Source organism: Melanotaenia boesemani, chromosome 6 (genome assembly GCF_017639745.1).
Source record: "Melanotaenia boesemani isolate fMelBoe1 chromosome 6, fMelBoe1.pri, whole genome shotgun sequence".
In the NCBI taxonomy this organism is placed as follows: Eukaryota; Metazoa; Chordata; class Actinopteri; order Atheriniformes; family Melanotaeniidae; genus Melanotaenia; species Melanotaenia boesemani.
This window is the reverse complement of record NC_055687.1, coordinates 3,529,499-3,541,598: the sequence shown is the minus strand read 5'-3', so window position 1 is coordinate 3,541,598 and position 12,100 is coordinate 3,529,499. Positions and strand designations below refer to the sequence as shown.

Here is a 12,100-nt window from a genome sequence, read left to right as displayed (position 1 = left end):
CCCAGGTTGATATTTCCCTTTAATGCGTACTCATTAAGTCATGTGACTAGGTTCAGCCAATCGGGTTGGCGGAGTGAGTATTGAAGCTGCGGCGGCGTCTTCCGCATTTGGAGGTGTGGGACGCCGACCGACAGCTGTGGAGAGGTTTGTGTCGTACAAACTTTACATGGTCGATCTTGCACTTTAGCATATGTTCTGTTCTAAGACTCTGTCCGTTGCTCTTTAGACGCGATTACCGGGCCGCGGGGAGTTTGTTGTCGCCATCGTGTTAAGTGATCAGAGGAACTGGTGAGTTGAATGAACTATTAAGTGGCGATGCTAAGCTAGCAGGCTGAGTTATTGTTAGCATTAGCAACAGCCTGCAGCTCCGCAGCTGCCAACATTGTTGCTGATATGTGCTTTTGTCAAGGTTGTTTATTTATTGGAGTTATTTATAACTTTGAATATGCAGGCTATGTTCATCGTAGCATGTTTGAATGTAATGTTTATGCATTTAGCTAATGGAATGTCATTTTTAATGGTGTTACTTCAATGTGTATTGACATTTTGAATGTTATTTGCAGTTTATGCATTTAAGATGTTTAACTTATAGATTGTTTGACATCAAATTATGTGCACATGAATAAGCTAAGGTTAAACCCCTATTGTTGACCTGTTAGCCCTGATTTTTACTGGTCCTGTTTATTGGAACAGGCCAGGTGTCTCCGGTTGGGAGAGATGGCAGGATAGGAAGCACGATTGGGAGCCTTGGACCTCAGTAGCAGCATTAGCCACAGTACCGGCTGGTAGGAGGCTGCCACAGTGTCGGCCCTCACACTGAACTTTCTGTCATGACGCCACATGCACACACCCATTGAGTCAAAGCCTACAATACTCAAAGGACATTCAAACATATGGACTTACCTACATTTTTTGTCGGGCATTGGAGTCAACCTGCCGAGTGATGTGGACATGCTACTAAAAGAACTGAACTTTAGCTAGTAGCTAGTATCCTGGTTTTTGGGGTACTGTAATACTGATAATACTGCAGTTGTAAATATCATCACGTTTGGGTCTCTGTCTGTGTATGTGTCACGTAAACTGTAAAAACACTGTCACTGTAATATATGGTTTTGCTACCAAGTGCAATTTTCTTGTGGCTCATTAATTACTGATCACCAGCTCCAGTAGCCCATCCTAATCTTCAGATTCTCTGGCCTTAGAACCCGCTTGGTGATGATCCAGCTTGTTGTCCGTTAGTTAGTAGCGGGTTGAGACACCCGTTATATGTGCAAGGATATAAAACAGTGCATTTAGATGATGTTAATTGTATATACAATGATAACGATGACGGTTAATAGAAAATTTCTCCCCAAGCTCACCCTGCCTCCATGCTTCAGGCCCCAAACCAGACACAGGTGAGCATACCCATTAATAAAAATAACACACCCACAGTGCCACCCACAATCACCGGTGATGTCACCATGCTGTGCGCACATACATTTTATGGGAAAATAAATAAGGCAAGGCAAATTTATTTGTATAGCACATTTCATGTACAAAACAATTCAAAGTGATTTACACTTTCCATATTAACATGACAGCATCACACAGTTGCTGCAGGTTTTTCAGCTGCATCCATGATGAGAATCTCCCGTTCCACCACATCCCAAAGCTGCTCTACTGGACTGAGATCTGGTGGCTGTGGAGGCCGTTGGAGTCCAGTGAACTCATCGTCATGTTGTAGAAAGCAGGTGGAGATGATCTGAGCTTTGTGACATGGTGCATTATCCTGCTGGAAGTAGCATCAGAAGATGCTCCACTGTGGTCATAAAGGGATGGACATGGTCAGCAACAATACTCAGGTAGGCTGTGCTGGTTAAACCAGGCCACGTTGGTACTAAGGGGCCCAAAGTGGACCAAGAAAATCTCCCCCCACCATCACACCAGCAGCAGCCTGAAACGTTGATCCAAGGCAGGATGGATCCATGTTTTCATGATGTTTCCAGCAGATTCTGAGCCGAGCATCTGAATGTGGAGCTGAAATGGAGACTCATCAGACCAGCAACGTTTCTCCATCTTCTATTGTCCAGTGTTGGTGAGTGTGTGTGAATTGTAGCCTCAGTTTCCTGTTCTTAGCTGGCAGGAGGCACCCGGTGTGTCTTCTGCTGTTTCCTGGTCCAGACAACTGCTGCTCTGGATGTTTTCTCTTCTTCAGACCATCTCTGGAAACCCTGGAGATGGTTGTGGGTGGAAATCCCAGTAAATACTCAGACCAACAACGATGCCACGTTCAAAGTCTCTTAAATCCTCTTTCTTCCTCATTCTGATGCTCAGGTTGAACTTCAGCAAGTCGTTTTCACCACGTCTCCATGGCTACATGCTGCCGTGTGATTGGCTGGTTAGAAATTTGTGTTAAACAGTTGAACATTTGGAGCTGATAAAGTGGAAAGTAAGACATGTTATTACATTTTTAGGCAACTAGATCCTATTTCTCTTGGTAAACTCCTCTTTCCCGTGTTTATTTCTTCCCGTTTCCATCAGATTTTACCGTTTTGGACAAATGTTTGGCCCAATTTAACAAATGTATCAGAAGGTGTCATTTTCTAGGAAAAACACATCATGTCACATTTTTCAGTTTGACATGTGAGTCTCTGCATTGCTTCACACAACTCATCAAATAAAAGCAGAACTGACTGAAGGCCATGAAACAGCAGCAAAGCTCCAGTTTTTAGATTTTATTGAATAAGATGTAACAAGAGCAAATTAATGTCTTTATAGTTTTAATCCCTGCAGTTACAATAAAAAACATGCACAAAAATACAAGGTGAACAGATGAGTTTCCAAGTTTCTAATAGACTGATGTGAACAAATTCTGAAGGTATAGAGTTCAGCCGCCCATGACCCTGAAATGGACTAAATATAATAGAAAATTTATGTGTTGACATACAATATATGTGAAATATTTTTATGTTGGGATGCTGGCTTGTAAAAGGCTGGACTAAGTATTTGGTCAGAAAAACTGCAGCCTTCCAGAGGGGTATTGCACGAAACCAGAATAAAGCAATCCAGGATAATTAAGCAAGCCCAGCTTGACCTAGCTTGCGCGGCCTATCCTGGCTTAATTGGTTGCACGTTTGCTGAGCCAGGATGAGAAGGTGCGGCTAGGTTAAGCCAGGTGAAGATAGTTGGGATAAGTGCGTGTGCACGGCATACTGAAGCAGACCTCGCGATCGCTCACAGAATCACCAATGGGGAAATGGACAAAAGTCGCGCGTCTTACTTCACGGCCGCTGAACAACAGCTCCTGATGGAGTTCTATGACGACGTAAAGGATCTTATAAGGAAAAAAGGCAATACCAATGCCATAAGTAAAGAACGCGAGAGAGCCTGGCAGACAATAGCCGACCGGCTCAATGCGTAAGTAGTCAAAAACTGTACAATTAATAAACAGTGCTCCACTGGAACTGTCATAATTAGGCTACAATTAAAGGAGTTACTTTTCAAATCCACTAACTGTTGTATACTTTAAGAGTGACAAGCAGGTGCATGTTACTCAGGAAATGTAGAGTATGATTAGGTGCAAACAATCATCCACAATGTGTCATTTAATCTATTTTCCTCATGTAACGTTTTTATCTATTTTATCTTTCTGTCCTTCATAAAGAACAAACCTGTCTGGCCATAAAAGGACCTGGCAGCAAGAAAAAATTAAATATAAGAACATTTTGCAGACTGGTAAGTGACTCCAAAGTAGATAACCGTGAACAAATGAGGTGAATAGATGAGGTGTCTGCTGACATGTTCAATGTCTGTATGATTGTAGCAGTTAAAAAAAAAAGGCCTATAGAACTGGCACAGGGGGCGGCCCACCAAGCCAGGATGTGACTCCAGCAGAGGAACTGGCCTCCATTTAAATAAAGGGAGGCCAGTGATGGAGGGGATCCAGGGAGGGACAGTAACTGACTCTGTCCCAGCCACAGAAACTGTCCGCTTCATACAAGGTACACAAAGTACTGCAACTCTACTGCACATGGAACACAATCAAATATAATATAGTGTCTGACTCTGGATAATCTTGCAGTGTCTGGGAACACAATAACACTTTTGGAGCCACCAGAAGATGATCCGGTTAGTACAGTGTCTCCAAATCACAGGCTTGGTATGTTCTGTGAAATCTTAATCCGAGTCCTCTCGCTGCATGTATACGGCAGGGGGAAGGCACATCTGCAGCTGCAGAATGCACGTCTGCAGATGAGGAGACTGTGTCAGTGGAGTCCAGAAGGTTTGAGGCATGTCAGTTTTATGGGATTGGCCTGCTTATTTATTCCATGAAGGATATGAAGTCAGTGATGTGGTGCTAATAGAAAATGTGTAACAGGACCCGGATGCTGCACAGTCTCCTAAGCGGCCTGGTAACATTGTGAGTATTGGCTAAAGTACATCTACGTTATGCACAAATCCTGCTGTGCTAACTGACATTTCCTTTACAGACTTCACAAACTGTCAGAACACTTTATGCAAAGCACCTGGAGAGACAGATAGAGCTGGCAGATGTTAAAATCAGACTCAAAAAGAGAAAGCTCCAAGAAATAGAGCTGGATCTAGAGATTAAACGCCAGACACTCAGAAAACTGGACCTGGAAATCCAGAAACTAGAAAGAGAAGTGAGTGTTTCAATGCACACAGTAACCATATCTGCAATACAGTGTTTTAATCCTTTTTACTTTTGCTGTCGTAGGATCCAAGCAACCAAGACCAATGACTGCATAATAAAAAAAAAAAAGAACTAGAACATTGGTGTCCGTCCTCTTTTCATGAATGTAAAAGAATTTCAAAGAACCACCAGTGCTAAACAAAATGCTCACACAGGAAAAGCTCCTTTATTAAATAAAGGGGCTAAATCCAAAAATTAAGTAAAGAAACTTGCTATATATTGCTCCCTGACAAGTCTGCCATTAATGTTGTCCGGGAAGATGGGAGCATTTTCCCAGTCAACATCAACAGCCACTCGGGGGGGGGGGGGGGGGTCTCTCCTTTCTTAGGCCTGCAATGTTATGCAGTACTACACATGCAGCAATAACATCACAGGCTCTGTCCGGGGAAATCCTCAGGTGGTGCAGGCACTGAAACCGAGATTTCAGAAGGCCGAAGGTCATCTCGATTCGAGCCCTTGTCTTGGTGTGTGCATGGTTGTAGGCCTGCTGTGGTGGGGTTTGGGGATCTGCAAGGGGAGTCAAGAGGAATGACTCACAGGCGTATCCTTTATCTCCCAGCAGCACACCAGAGAATTCACCTGATAATACAAAATATAATTTAGAAAACAGAGTTACACACACAATGTCCAAGGTGCTTACAGTACAAATGTGTGGGCTACCTTGTGAAAGTCTCTCATAAATTGGACTAGCCCGAAAGACTCTAGAGTCATGCCAGGGCCGGTTCTAGGAATGCATACATGAGGGGGCAGGCATAAATTTGAAGGGGGCATTATGAGTACATACTTCAGCATTTTCTTGTTGTTGTTTTTTAAGTGTTTCTTTAACGGAACTGTGCTGTTAGTGGAGTCCAACTTCAAAGAAATGGATTGCACTTTGTCAGGCCTCTACTCTAAGACCTGTCCAGCTTGGGTGTCCCACCTGAAACCAAAGCTCCTGCTGGTATAGCTCTTAGAGTCACTGAGGCACGCAAACCCCCTGACCACAATAAGGTGGCAATCCCTCAGGGGGGGAACAGAAAATATCAATAACAAAATGAAGTAAGAAAATAGAAAAGAATGATCCATTATCAAAGCTTTAACAACCAACAAAATAACAATTGCCCTATTGGACAGCCATTAGATGTCTAAGCATTTTGAATAAATTTGAAACTAATAACAATAAACTCAACTATCTGTGTGTTTGTTTCTGTCTGTATATAGACCATAATGATTAAAGAATCATAACTATCAAGCACAACAATAACAGAGCAAAAAATTAAACCCCCTACCAAAATAAGACAGTGAACCTTCAGGGGGAAATAATGATAATAATAAATGAAAATGAGTAAAAACTAAATGATCCTTCATCAAAATTTTAAGAACCAACAAGGCATACATGAAGCTCTGAGCTGAACTGCTGAAAGCAGCGGGAATGTAGAGTGAAACTTTCTGTTATTTTTTTCTTCAAACTAGCATGCTGAACTAAAGGCTGGGCGGAGCTTGAGGGGTCTCATATGCGCAGCTCGTTTTCCCTCAGTCTAGTACCGAGGAGGCAGTCACATCTATGGCCCGTGCGTGATTGATCACTGCTCCTACTAACAGGCGTTTAAATAGAACAGAAACAAACCCCAGTTGACAGAATAGATGCAATAAATACGTCTGTTATTATAAGTATTTATTCAGTATCGCTACAACACATTTAACAGAGCTTTACTCTATAAGTTTTACCGCTGGAGCTCAGCAGCCGCTCTCTCTACGAGGGGGAGAAATATGACACCGCAAGATCAGGCTGTATGTCAACTCATTTGCATACTAAACACTGATTGGTTGTTTTCTGTGGTGGTGGGAAGGACTTGTTGAAGACAGTACAATGGATCCTGTGAAACTCCGACACACAGAGTTCAGTACAGAGGGGAGAGAGCGTTTGGAGAGATTTGCCCATTTCGGCGCATTTGATTGAGGGGGCAGAATGTTTGTTTGAGGGGGCACTGCCCCCTCTTGCCCCTGCGTAAAGCCGGCCTTGAGTCATGCACTGAGCCAGGCCACTTTGCCTCTAAATTGCTCACAAGGCAGTCAGCATCACAGATCATCTGAAATATTTAGTTGTAGCCTGTTAAGGTCATTAAATGCACAGAACAGATTCATGTAGGTCATAACCACAAATCACTCTTACCTGAACATTGATGCTGTGGAAGGATTTCCTGTTAATGTAATCTCCCTCATGTTCACCTGAGGGGCGTCTTATTCTTATGTGGGTGCAATCCACTGCCCCAATGATGTTAGGGAAAGCTGTAACAAAAAATAGTGAGTATCCAACTGTGACGGATAGACTTGGAAACTAATGGGTGCACATTAAAATTGAGGTTACCTGCAATCTTGTAAAACTCCTCCTTGATGTAGAGGGGTCTTCTGTGGCCAGGGAAGGTGATGAATATATTGCTGAATGATTTCAGCGCCAGACAAACGCATCTGATTGTCCGGCAAATGGTTCCTTTATTGAGGTTCTCTGCATCCCCCACAGAATAAAGGAAGCTCCCACTCGCAAGCCATCTCAATGTGACACAGATCATCTGTGGTACAGTGAGGGCATGGCTTCGCGCTGTCTGGTGCTGTATTTTTGGACTCAGCAGCCTGCATAAATATCTTAGTCCATCACCCGAAAATCTGTATCTCTCAATGAGATAGTCATCTCCAAAGGCCAGGGGATCTGACCTGTCCCTGAACACTCGTTCACTTCTAAATGCTCTTCTGAGGATGCGGGCTTCCTCATCCAGCACATCCTCCAAAAAAGGGCAAGCCATTATGAAGAGGGAACAGGTGAAGGGGAGTTGGACCTATATATTCTACATTGTCCTCGTCACAGATTAAATTGAAAACACCTTTGTAACCTCATGCGCTGTGTTTTGTAATCTCAATTAATGCAATAAAACACATATTTATAAAACCTCTGAGCAATTTGACGAGCAGTCTTCATTAGCATAGCAATATAACACTTGGCCTAATGAAATCATGCACTTATGACCAAGTTGATATTGTGTGATGAAATCGTGATCCTGTATTTAAATAAAATGACAAAAAAAAATAAATCAATAAAAAAATAAAAAAATAAATAATTAAAAAAAAATTATATGCACTGCACTAGCACTACACGACAGCACCTGGGTCCAACTGGACTCAAAAGCGGTCTGACTAACACTTAATTATGACGTCCCATCTTGTTTGAATTCATGCTTGTGTTGTTCTTACTTTCAAATGTAAGTCGCTTTGGAAAAAAGCGTCTGCTAAATGACTGTAGAATAGAATAGAATAGAATAATAATACTACAACTCGAATCCATATAAAAAGACTGTTGCGATTACAAACAGATTTCGATTAAATGTACAGTGACTGTATATGTAATATTTTAATACTGGATGATTAAAATGACGCGCCATACTTAGGAAGACCATGGACATGCTGTAAAACACATTAATCCCTCACAGAATTGACGTTGGACATGCAGGTGACTCGCTAGGATTAATCTTAGCCTGAGCAGTAAGCCTGAGGGGTATTGCACGAAACCAGAATAAAGAAATCCAGGATGATTAAGCAAGCCCAGCTTGACCTAGCTTGCGCGGCCTATCCTGGCTTAATTGGTTGCACGTTTGCTGAGCCAGGATGAGAAGGTGCGGCTAGGTTAAGCCAGGTGAAGATAGCTGGGATAAGTGTGTGTGCACGGCATACTGAAGCAGACCTCGCGATCGCTCACAGAATCACAGATGGGGAAATGGATAAAAGTCGCGCGTCCTACGTCACGGCCGCTGAACAACAGCTCCTGACGGAGTTCTCTGATGAAGTTAAGGATATTATAAGGAAAAAAGGCAATACGAATGCCATAAGTAAAGAACGCGAGAGAGCCTGGCAGACAATAGCCGACCGGCTCAATGCGTAAGTAGTCAAAAACTGTACAATTAATAAACAGTGCTCCACTGGAACTGTCATAATTAGGCTACAATTAAAGGAGTTACTTTTCAAATCCACTAACTGTTGTATACTTTAAGAGTGACAAGCAGGTGCATGTTACTCAGGAAATGTAGAGCATGATTAGGTGCAAACAATCATCCACAATGTGTCATTTAATCTATTTTCCTCATGTAACGTTTTTATCTATTTTATCTTTCTGTCCTTCATAAAGAACAAACCTGTCTGGCCATAAAAGGACCTGGCAGCAAGTAAAAATTAAATATAAGAACATTTTGCAGGCTAGTAAGTGACTCCAAAGTAGATAACCGTGAACAAATGAGGTGAATAGATGAGGTGTCTGCTGACATGTTCAATGTCTGTATGATTGTAGCAGTTAAAAAAAGGCCTATAGAACTGGCACAGGGGGCGGCCCACCAAGCCAGGATGTGACTCCAGCAGAGGAACTGGCCTCCATTTAAATAAAGGGAGGCCAGTGATGGAGGGGATCCAGGGAGGGACAATAACTGACTCTGTCCCAGCCACAGAAACTGTCCGCTTCATACAAGGTACACAAAGTACTGCAACTCTACTGCACATGGAACACAATCAAATATAATATAGTGTCTGACTTTGGATAACCTTGCAGTGTCTGGGAACACAATTACACTTTTGGAGCCACCAGAAGATGATCCGGTTAGTACAGTGTCTCCAAATCACAGGCTTGGTATGTTCTGTGAAATCTTAATCCAAGTTCTCTCACTACATGTATACGGCAGGGGGAAGGCACATCTGCAGCTGCAGAATGCACGTCTGCAGATGAGGAGACTGTGTCAGTGGAGTCCAGAAGGTTTGAGGCATGTCAGTTTTATGGGATTGGCCTGCTTATTTATTCCATGAAGGATATGAAGTCAGTGATGTGGTGCTAATAGAAAATGTGTAACAGGACCCGGATGCTGCACAGTCTCCTAAGCGGCCTGGTAACATTGTGAGTATTGGCTAAAGTACATCTACGTTATGCACAAATCCTGCTGTGCTAACTGACATTTCCTTTACAGACTTCACAAACTGTCAGAACACTTTATGCAAAGCACCTGGAGAGACAGATAGAGCTGGCAGATGTTAAAATCAGACTCAAAAAGAGAAAGCTCCAAGAAATAGAGCTGGATCTAGAGATTAAACGCCAGACACTCAGAAAACTGGACCTGGAAATCCAGAAACTAGAAAGAGAAGTGAGTGTTTCAATGCACACAGTAACCATATCTGCAATACAGTGTTTTAATCCTTGTTACTTTTGCTGTCGTAGGATCCAAGCAACCAAGACAAATGACTGCTTAATAAAAAAAAAAAAGAACTAGAACATTGGTGTCCGTCCTCTTTTCATGAATGTAAAAGAATTTCAAAGAACCACCAGTGCTAAACAAAATGCTCACACAGGAAAAGCTCCTTTATTAAATAAAGGGGCTAAATCCAAAAATTAAGTAAAGAAACTTGCTATATATTGCTCCCTGACAAGTCTGCCATTAATGTTGTCCGGGAAGATGGGAGCATTTTCCCAGTCAACATCAACAGCCACTCGGGGGGGGGGGGGGGGGGGGGGGGGGGGGGGTCTCTCCTTTCTTAGGCCTGCAATGTTATGCAGTACTACGCATGCAGCAATAACATCACAGGCTCTGTCCGGGGAAATCCTCAGGTGGTGCAGGCACTGAAACCGAGATTTCAGAAGGCCGAAGGTCATCTCGATTCGAGCCCTTGTCTTGGTGTGTGCATGGTTGTAGGCCTGCTGTGGTGGGGTTTGGGGATCTGCAAGGGGAGTCAAGAGGAATGACTCACAGGCGTATCCTTTATCTCCCAGCAGCACACCAGAGAATTCACCTGATAATACAAAATATAATTTAGAAAACAGAGTTACACACACAATGTCCAAGGTGCTTACAGTACAAATGTGTGGGCTACCTTGTGAAAGTCTCTCATAAATTGGACTAGCCCGAAAGACTCTAGAGTCATGCACTGAGCCAGGCCACTTTGCCTCTAAATTGCTCACAAGGCAGTCAGCATCACAGATCATCTGAAATATTTAGTTGTAGCCTGTTAAGGTCATTAAATGCACAGAACAGATTCATGTAGGTCATAACCACAAATCACTCTTACCTGAACATTGATGCTGTGGAAGGATTTCCTGTTAATGTAATCTCCCTCATGTTCACCTGAGGGGCGTCTGATTCTTATGTGTGTGCAATCCACTGCCCCAATGATGTTAGGGAAAGCTGTAACAAAAAATAGTGAGTATCCAACTGTGACAGATAGACTTAGAAACTAATGGGTGCACATTAAAATTGAGGTTGCCTGCAATCTTGTAAAACTCCTCCTTGATGTAGAGGGGTCTTCTGTGGCCAGGGAAGGTGATGAATATATTGCTGAATGATTTCAGCGCCAGACAAATGCATCTGATTGTCCGGCAAATGGTTCCTTTATTGAGGTTCTCTGCATCCCCCACAGAATAAAGGAAGCTCCCACTCGCAAGCCACCTCAATGTGACACAGATCATCTGTGGTACAGTGAGGGCATGGCTTCGCGCTGTCTGGTGCTGTATTTTTGGACTCAGCAGCCTACATAAATATCTTAGTCCATCACCCGAAAATCTGTATCTTTCAATTAAATAGTCATCTCCAAAGGCCAGGGGATCTGACCTGTCCCTGAAGACTCTTTCCCGTCTGAATGCTCTTCTGAGGATGCGGGCTTCCTCGTCCAGCACATCCTCCAAAAAAGGGCAAGCCATTATGAAGAGGGAACAGGTGAAGGGGAGTTGGACCTATATATTCTACATTGTCCTCGTCACAGATTAAATTGAAAACACCTTTGTAACCTCATGCGCTGTGTTTTGTAATCTCAATTAATGCAATAAAACACATATTTATAAAACCTCTGAGCAATTTGACGAGCAGTCTTCATTAGCATAGCAATATAACACTTGGCCTAATGAAATCATGCACTTATGACCAAGTTGATATTGTGTGATGAAATCGTGATCCTGTATTTAAATAAAATGACTAAAAAAAAAAAAAAAAAAAAAAAAAAAAAATTATATATATATATATATATATATATATATATATATATATATATATATATATATATATATATATATATATATTATATATATATATATATATATATATATATATCACTACACGACAGCACCTGGGTCTAACTGGACTCAAAAGCGGTCTGACTAACACTTAATTATGACGTCCCATCTTGTTTGAATTCAAGCTTGTGTTGTTCTTACTCTCAAATGTAAGTCGCTTTGGATAAAAGCGTCTGCTAAATGACTGTAGAATAGAATAGAATACTACAACTAGAATCCATATAAAAAGGCTGTTGCGATTACGAACAGATTTGGATTAAATGTACAGTGACTATATGTAATATTTTAATACTGGATGATTAAAATGACGCGCCATACTTAGGAAGACCATGGACATG

The 12,100-nt window shown here is 42.2% G+C and overlaps 1 long non-coding RNA gene and 2 pseudogenes across 1 annotated transcript; 1 reads left to right on the top strand and 2 right to left on the bottom strand.

Moving 5' to 3' along the window:
• LOC121641716 lies at positions 1-1,400 on the top strand. Its single transcript, XR_006010771.1, has 3 exons — positions 1-144; positions 227-288; positions 694-1,400. It is a non-coding gene; the product is annotated as an uncharacterized LOC121641716 (long non-coding RNA).
• Positions 1,401-5,015: 3,615 nt separating this feature from the next.
• Positions 5,016-7,641, bottom strand: LOC121641684 (annotated as a pseudogene).
• A 2,576-nt stretch (positions 7,642-10,217) lies between these two features.
• Positions 10,218-11,558, bottom strand: LOC121641685 (annotated as a pseudogene).
• Positions 11,559-12,100: the final 542 nt, after the last annotated feature.